This window comes from Empidonax traillii, unplaced genomic scaffold (assembly GCF_003031625.1).
Source record: "Empidonax traillii isolate 1590-97213 ecotype Southwest subspecies unplaced genomic scaffold, ASM303162v1 scaffold856:size409766, whole genome shotgun sequence".
Classification (NCBI taxonomy): Eukaryota; Metazoa; Chordata; class Aves; order Passeriformes; family Tyrannidae; genus Empidonax; species Empidonax traillii.
In genome coordinates, this window is record NW_020956049.1 from 65,077 (window position 1) to 73,458 (window position 8,382).

General features: G+C 41.4%; 1 long non-coding RNA gene across 2 annotated transcripts in view; it reads left to right on the top strand.

Annotated features, from left to right (window-relative positions):
- The first annotated feature begins 809 nt into the window (after positions 1-809).
- LOC114067070 overlaps positions 810-8,382 on the top strand; it is a 28,386-nt gene continuing 20,813 nt past the window's right edge. Inside the window, exons 1-6 of one of the 2 annotated variants that reach the window (XR_003573310.1) lie at positions 810-1,034; positions 2,947-3,085; positions 3,870-5,154; positions 6,452-6,737; positions 7,248-7,468; positions 7,985-8,111. This is a non-coding gene — a long non-coding RNA (uncharacterized LOC114067070). Of the gene's footprint in view, positions 1,035-2,946; positions 3,086-3,869; positions 5,155-6,451; positions 7,469-7,984; positions 8,112-8,382 lie in introns of both variants that reach the window. The other variant, XR_003573309.1, reaches the window with a different exon arrangement.

Below are 8,382 nucleotides of genomic sequence, written 5' to 3' on the forward strand. Positions count from 1 at the left end.
GGTTACTACATACACACGTGACACTAAATCCAGCCCAAGGAAAGACACATGACTTTTTTTATAGTGCACAGCATCCCACAGCTCTGTCTGAGACCAATGGCATTGAGCATGTTGGATAAACGTTGCTCATTTACATGTGTAAAGATTGATTCTGGTTTCTATCCACGCACCCACACTAGGAAACCTGGGCATTCAGTCATGCTTTTTTCTTTTGTTTTAACCTGCTATACTTTTGGTGTTACTGCTAAAATTTAGGAAAAAAAAAAAAGGAAAAAAAATCTGATAAAAATCTCCATCCCCCTACTCATAAGATTTGTTTCTCAGAGCCAATACTCATGAAAGAGGTTGTGAAGTTAGTTGATCAAATGAAGTCAGTGTTACCAAATAAAAGTATATTACATCTGCATGTTTTATACTTTGCAGGGTTTTTCATCCAGGGGCATTATCATCACAGTCATAAGAAGCATAAAGAATGGGGAGTGAAGAGTAGGGGGAAGAGTGAACCTTTGGCATTAACCAAGGGTCGTCACCAGATTGATTCTTCCTTTCTAGACATCCAGGTTTATGCAGAAGAAACTGGGGGTAATTCTACCCTATAACATAGAGATTATCCCAAATTGCAACTGCATCCAACCCTGTGTCTAAGGCAGACCTGTTATACCTTTCTCTCTAGCCGACTATGCCAGAGACATATGTAGCGCCAAGGAAATGGACATGCTGTTTCCAGTTATTCCCCTTGGGATGAACCCATTATCTGGTTTGAGTCTTCTGTGATGAAAAATTTTTTTTTTTTTTTTAAACAGCTGTAGGCCAAGTTTTGAGTGCAGCTGGGCTAGTTCATGGTTACAGATGAGCACTGTGTGAAACGGAGTGATTTCAACCTGAAATCAGGCAGAACACGTTGGCTTAGGCTGGATGTGCTGGGAGTTATGGAGTTCGTAGGAAACCAAAACTCAGAAGGGGATAAGCCCACAGAAACCAAAGCAAACACAGGGATTTGCAGGAGTGCCTACAAGCCAAACCATCACTGTTGGGTGAGTTACCCCACACCTCAGTCCCAGCAGCTTGGGCGTTCAGAGCCCCGTGGTGACCGCAGGTGCTCCCAAGGCACGTGGAGCTTTTCCTGATGGTGCCATCCAAGTGTTCCCCCCCACTTTGATGTTTCACTGAGTAGGATAAAAGAACACAACCATCTTCTCCAGAGATGAAGTATCTTTTTTGAGTTTCATTTTGATCTATCCATGTCACTTTTCCTCCTCTCATTGCTGCTCTGATCTTTGTAGCGCTTGAGTCCTTGATTCTGGTCCCACACGTGGCCATAAGCTGCCGAAATGCTCTTGCACTGTCTCAGCATTCCTGGTGCCAGCACAAGCAAAGGCATTTGTGTCTAAACCTTCACACCAGCCTTCTCTAGAGAACTCAGAAATTAAATGCTGCATCTGTGGAAGTGTTCAAGGCCAGCTTGGATGGGGCTTCAAACAACCTGATCTACTGAAGAGTGTCCCAGGCCGGGGCAGGGGGATTGGAACTCGATGAGCTTAAATGCTCCCTTCCAACCCAAACTATTCTATGGTTCTATTAAAACTGCTGCAAACTGATGCTAATTTAAGTCCTTATATTCCACAAAGTAACAAGTCAAAACTTTTTTAGCCATAATGAGCCTCACTCATCATAGTGCTACTCCTTGTATTTCTGGTTTTGCCCACAGAGCTATTCATGCATAAATTTAAAAATATTTTCCATTATTCAAGTTCACTTTCATCATTCAAGTTCATTGTGAGCTTTGCTTTTGTTTCCAGCATCGTTGTAGCAAACATTAGCTAAGATCTGCATTTGTCAGGTAATCAGATTCTTTAAAAGCAGTGTTTAATTGCTGTTTCCAGTCACAGCAAATTAAGTGAAGATACAATATGGAAAGGAGAATTTTCTTATGTATGCTACATAAAAATCATGATGGAATTATGATGACTACAGCTAATGGAATAATTCACCACAAATAATTTATTCAAATGTAGCCTTTTATTTCCTGCTGAGGGAATAGCTCTGAGGTAAGTGCAGTTTCCTACACCATCCTGGCTTGGACAAATAGCATTATGAACTTTTTTGCCCTCTGGCTTATTCATGAATAACAAAATTTGAGATGTGCTGGTCAAGCCAGTCACATGGTGCTATTCCTGTCTTCTTCATTGAAATATTGCTGCTGCAGCCTCCAGTACAAATATCCAGGTGCACATATTTAAAGTTCTGATCCTCTTGATGCTCTTCCACTTAGCCCTGAAATGTCCTGTCCCTACCTGTTTAGGCCTCTGAAGTCATTCATAGAAATGTCCAGATGGAAGCTGAACCCAATTAATTCAGAAGTAAATCATAACAAATATTCATTTAATTCAAAAAAAATCCCAAAGTCAGCAACTTATGTATATATGTGGAATGTGCCACACTTGTCATTGAACCAAAGTATGTGATGTCAAGTCAATCACTGGTGCCCAGATTTTACTCCTTGCTTTAACAAGAAAGGGGAATTCCATTCTTAATTAATTTTGTCATGATGGGCATAATCTTACATTGTACATTCAGACCAGATGGACTCCAACACCGACCTTCTTCACCAGGGAGGGTTAATGGCACTGCAGCTACTTAACTGTGAAATTTCCAGTCTGATGTCATCCATCACCAGTGTGTTACAATGCTTGCTCCAGACAGGGCTGGTTCCCCGTTATTGGGGTTGTCTGACACTTCCCATTACAAGACTCTGTTTTCAGTTGCTCAGAGCTTTGCCAAGCTGTAACCATTTGGATTTAAATTCTTCATGCTGAGTGTCTGCCTCAGGCTGAATTCATTTCAGAAAATGTCAGCCGAAATCAGGGAGAAAAAAAAAAAAAAAAGCATTAAAAAAAATCCGACAACCTTTCTGTGAACTGCTCTTTTGCCCTCCGTACTTTGCAGGAAGGACTTTACATATGGCAAACACACTGACCTTTGTGTCAAGGATGAACATGCACTGAAAGTCTCTAGGAAAACTCACAGAAACCCAAACTTGCTAAAGTCTCCAACCTTTTGCCAAGCTGCAAGGTGCAAAGCCCAGGTGAGATTTTTATGTCACTCACAGCGGATGTGCTTTTGTCTGGGCTGCTTCTGCCGCTGTGGGGTCCAAGAATGTTCTTCATCATCACCACTGAAAACAAAAGGAAAATCCTGACTTCTTCAGTCATTCTCATACCTGTAGGTACCTCATCTTGTCTCTGCTTGATCCATCCAGAGTTCAAGAAGTGCTCGGATGACACTGTCAGGCACATGGTGTGATTCTTGGAGTTGTCCTGTTCAGGGCCAGGAGTTGGACTTCAGGGATCCTTGTGGGTCCCTCCCAACTTAGGATATTCTGTGATTCTATGATTCTGTCATTGTTCTCTCTTCATCCATGTGGCTAAAGAGAAGCATTTTTATTATTTGCAGTATTTGTCATTCTAGATAACCCACATCTCACTTCCAGTTCTCACTGAATTCCTACGTTACTGGGTTACTAATCTACAGCTGCTGGCACTCCATTCTGCTCCTTTTTAGCAGTCTACTACTCCTAATCGTCAAGGCTGATGATCTAATTTTAGTCCTGACAGTGAAACTCAATGGAGCAGAATACACTAATGGGATCCCTGTATTAGTTAGCATAGCACTTCCTAAAATCCTAAAAGCACTGTTTATATTAATTGTCCTGAAGACACTTGAAGTAAATGGGATGAAGAACAAGAAATCGTAGTGATAAACAGCTTACATGACCTTCTCATAGATGGCATTTTGGCTGGGAAAAAGGATTTCATCTTTTTGCCGTGTCCAAAATTGTTGTGCTCCAGAGATACCCTTTGATATTCCAGATCATGCAATACACTTCCACATGAAGTTCAATATTTAGTTCAACCCTTTCATGTAAATCTCTGAGCTGGACAAATTGCAAGCGAAGGAAGTAAAAGACTTCCAGGAATCTGTTGTGAAAAGGCTGATGATTACAGCTGAGATTCCTTCTGTATGAGAAAACCATCCCTTGGCTGATGGTGTGGCTGCATCTTGGAACATCAAACACAGTGTTTATGTAAATCTGAGTGTTCTTCTGCTTGTTCTGCTGCAAAAGCCATTCTCTCTGGGACACAGAAGGAAATCCAGTGAGACAAGGTAATAGAGATGGAAGGCTGCTAATGGAAAGATTAGGTCTCTGGGCTGTCAGACTTGTCTCTCTTAAGCACATGTTTATGCTTTAAGTTAAATAATACAGCATGTTTATGCATGTGAATATATATATATACTGCATATGTATCTGAATGTATGAATGGTAAGATGCTGTTCTGTGCAAGAAAGTCACATCACACTAGTTTCACATTTTTATGTATTATATTACATTTCATTACATTTATATTACAATGTAAAAGGTTTCTGCCTTTCCCCAGAAAATGCAATCTTAACATTCATGCGCTCGTGTTCAACAAGCCTGTACACACTCAGGCTCTCGGAGAGCAAGTTGGTTTGGATGTTACCAGGATTTTCTTGCCCTGCAGATGGTTCCTGTGCCTCCTAGCTCTGAATAAAAAATGTCCTTTCCATTGCTTCAATGCTGGACTCAAGTCCTGTTGAGGGAATCAGTGGGTCAGGGTTCCCACTACTCACGATGTCCTTGTCCTTTTTTCCATAAAAAATTTTGTATGTTCCTGTCACTGTACTTAATAAACAACTTAAAAAAAAAAAACACCAAACCCTATCCATTTAAGTCCTTTCTACTTTACCAAGTCTTATTTTCCTGCACTTTGCAGACCTTGATATTACTTGCAGCAACTTGAACTTGGTGCATCATAACTGCACTTAGAGATCAGGTCTCTCCATTTGTTTCTCTTTGTAGGAGTAAGGATTTATTTCCTGGTTTGTGTCTGTGAGCTCTGGGACAGAATTACCTTCGTGTGTTTATTTTCTGTGACAGTCTTTGTAAAGCTCTTTGGAGATACTTTATAGTTTCTGAAAATAATAGAAAGGGAGGGGAAGGCGTTGATTGTGCTTCATCTTCTTCTTCATTGTCTTCCCACTTCTTTTGTTCCACCTTGAGGGGAAGAGAGGACACTAAAGGAAGAGCTCATGCCTCCCGCTGAAGCCTTTAACTGAAATGAGCCACATCTGGTGGGTATTTGTGGAAGCAATGCATGTCAGCAGAGTTTTCACAGTCCTAAGAGGAAATGGCTGAGTTTAGATGTGCTGATTTTATTGTATATTCCTGGATAAGATGATAAATACTGACATAAGAAGCCAGCAAGTCGATTTATTGATTTCAATTCTGCTTCTTGCTCTGTTCAGCTCTTCATGTGTATTTTTGGATGGTCAGGGAGAGTTGGAGGCAAAAGAGAAATTCCTCCTATGCTTTTGGCAGAGTGGAACTAACTAAAAACCTGCTTGAAAATTATACAGAAAACATCCAACTCAATATCTGCTCTTTATACTTCGGAATCCCCATAGTAGTTGCTGCCAGCTGGGGGTAAAAATTGTCTTTTTTGCTGCTTTCTCCAGCAGCAAATGCACTTCTCAATCCAGCACTGCCCATCCTGTCTCCCTTGCAGCAAACCTTAAACTAAGAATTATGATAGGAACTGATAGGTAAAGGGGCAATTTTCCATGACATTTCTATTGACTGTAAGTGAATTAATCCCAGTCAACCCCGTGCAACAGTGTCAAAGACTAAAAAAAAAGACTACAAGCTTAATCAGAAAACAATTTACATCTGAGTAATTGCTACTTTGATACTACTGTCATTACTCATGATGTTACACTGAGCAGTATTTTGACTTTCAGGGGTTGCTGGCTGGCAGAGGCATGTTGGGATTCAATGTGAGCAGGATAACCCCACCAGGGATCTATCAATCAGAGCAGAGCAAAGCCCAGGAGTTCTCAAAGACATCCAAATTGGCCTGCTCTAGGCCCAGCAGTGTTTTTATGAAGGAAGGTGAAGTTGGGGAGTTCAAAAGAGCCCTGTTTGCCTTTGTGTTTGACAAGACAAATAACTGGGATTGTGCTTGGAAGTGGTGAAAGCAAGCTCCACAGGGATTGTGGGCTCGCTCTTGCTGGAAATGAAGTTTTTTTGGAGAAGTGAGGGATGCAATCAAAGTCAGAGGTTGGGTTTGTTCCACTAAAATTGGGTTGCAATCCCTGCTCGCTTGAGGAACTTTATTGATGTGAGTAGTCCCACTGAGAGTACGAGTATTTATGTAGCTGAGAGAAACTAATGAAATGAACTCAAGTGAAAAAGGGATTGTTCACATGCCCAAGAATTGTATGACAAGGGCCCTAATCCAACCATTGTGGTTTAGAGATTTGCAAAATTACTTATTTTTGCTATTGAGTCTATGTCAGTTTTGCTAACTCTTCACACATTCCAGGCTCTCTCCTGAAATCAACCTTATTTGCTCTGAATTTCTGCTTCCAGGACAGACATAGCAGCATACTGACCTAATTCTTCAGGTTGTGCAGCTGTGTACTCACTATTTTAAGAGATAAATGGATAACAGTCTCTCCATTCTGCAGTGTAAATTGACCAAAGCCTCTTCATGTCAGTGAAGCGACATGAAGTTGTGAAAACTGAGAGCCTGGGGCTAAATGTTAACTGCAAAAAGACAAGGCAGCCATTGCATTGGACTTTCAAAAATTATTGTGACCTCACAGCATTTTCAGGTAGAAATGGTGATCTATTTTAAAAAAAACCCTATGTCTAGGTTGAAAGGACTTTGTTGATATTCACTGGGGTATCACAATACAGATCTTAGTGGGCTGCCCAGGGTCATCATGTTGTTCAAACTGATTTTTCTCAGCAGGGATGTTTTCTGCCTTTTCAGATTTTTTTTTATTTTTTTTTTTTATCAGGGTTATATTTTTGAAGGTGTCTGTACTCTTGTTGGCTGCTGGACAGCTGTATCACAAGGATTTCCCTCTGGTATAAAACACAGAGCTCTTCTGTATCAGTGTGGAATGCAGTAGCAAATCACTGTACAGTGGCCCATAAGGATACCAGCTACCCTTATAAACTTTTTATAACTTAGGAAAATAAACATGTGGTTTCAGGGCTCTGCATAGTCAGTGCTAGCTGAATTGGAGCTTGCTTTACGAAGCTAAAAAAGAAAATATTGGTAGAGCTAATAAATTTCCGAGGGAATCAGCGAATAGTGTTCTGAAAGGTCTGAAACATTTGATGGTTTATGGATAACTTTGTATTTTATCTCTCAAAGCATCATCCAAGTTGAGCACTAAAGTGCAGTGTTCTCTATAATGAGTGCTGTGATCTGGGAGCTCCTGTGGGACACCAGCCTCACATCAGGTTATCCATGGAAAGACCTGCTAATCCAGGGGATGTGATGTGCTCTCTGCAAGGCCAGCAGACGTGTCTCTCTCACTCAGGGAGAAAATAACTGGTCGTAGCAGCAGCAAGAAAGCAACCACATCTATGCAGGTATTTGGTAACTCCTTTTGTATTAAATAACTTTTTTTATTTAAATAAATCTAGTAGTTTTAAATCCCTAAGCTACTGGGGATGAGCAGAATTGGAAGGTGCAGTTTGTGATGATGGATGCCTGTCCATCAGGTTGTGTTCACTGTTATTGTGCAGCCCCACCTCTTTCTCTAGATGCTGTGTAAGCCACTTCCTCCCTAAAGAAAAAGTGGGGGAGGGATCTTTGGCAAACAGAGAGCAAAAAATAGGACTGTGAGAAGAACTCATGGCCAGGTTGCATGCCACCAACTCCACAGATTCTAAGAGTAAATGAAGCAGAGAAAAATTAAACTGGTGTGCAGATAAGTGAAGATGTGGAAGGCTCTAATTCCATCTCCTTCCCATGGGCTGTGAAGTGCCCTTACCAACACAGACTCTTGCACTGTGGTGTGCTGGGTGTGGGGGGGGTTCAGACCTTGTCTCCACACGTGGCAGAACTTGCATTTGACAGATCTGTTGTGTCTTCTCTGTTCTGAGCTGCAGCCTTTGCACATGAAAGGGTAAACTGTGCTCTGGCTTTTGGGAGGCTTTCCTGGTGACACCTTCACTCCTTACCTCAGGTGAACATTGCAGTGTGTCCTGCCATGACCTACTCTCTGAATTGGTGAGTGAAATTCCTGCAGATGGAGTTATTTGGTTTAGGATGAGAGACTGTTTATTGTGTGCCTGTGAACTTCTGGCTCTTGGTGGAGTCTCCCTGAACTCTTTAATCAGCAGTTATAATGGTGGGACTACAGGTCAAGGTGCATTTTGGGATCAGTCATCTGATCCCTCCTTTTTCTCAGGAACTACCCTTTCATTCCTCAGGAACTACTCTTCCATTTGTGACCCAGTCTTCACAGAAAAGCACAGTGACATGTCTTGGACAAATAATG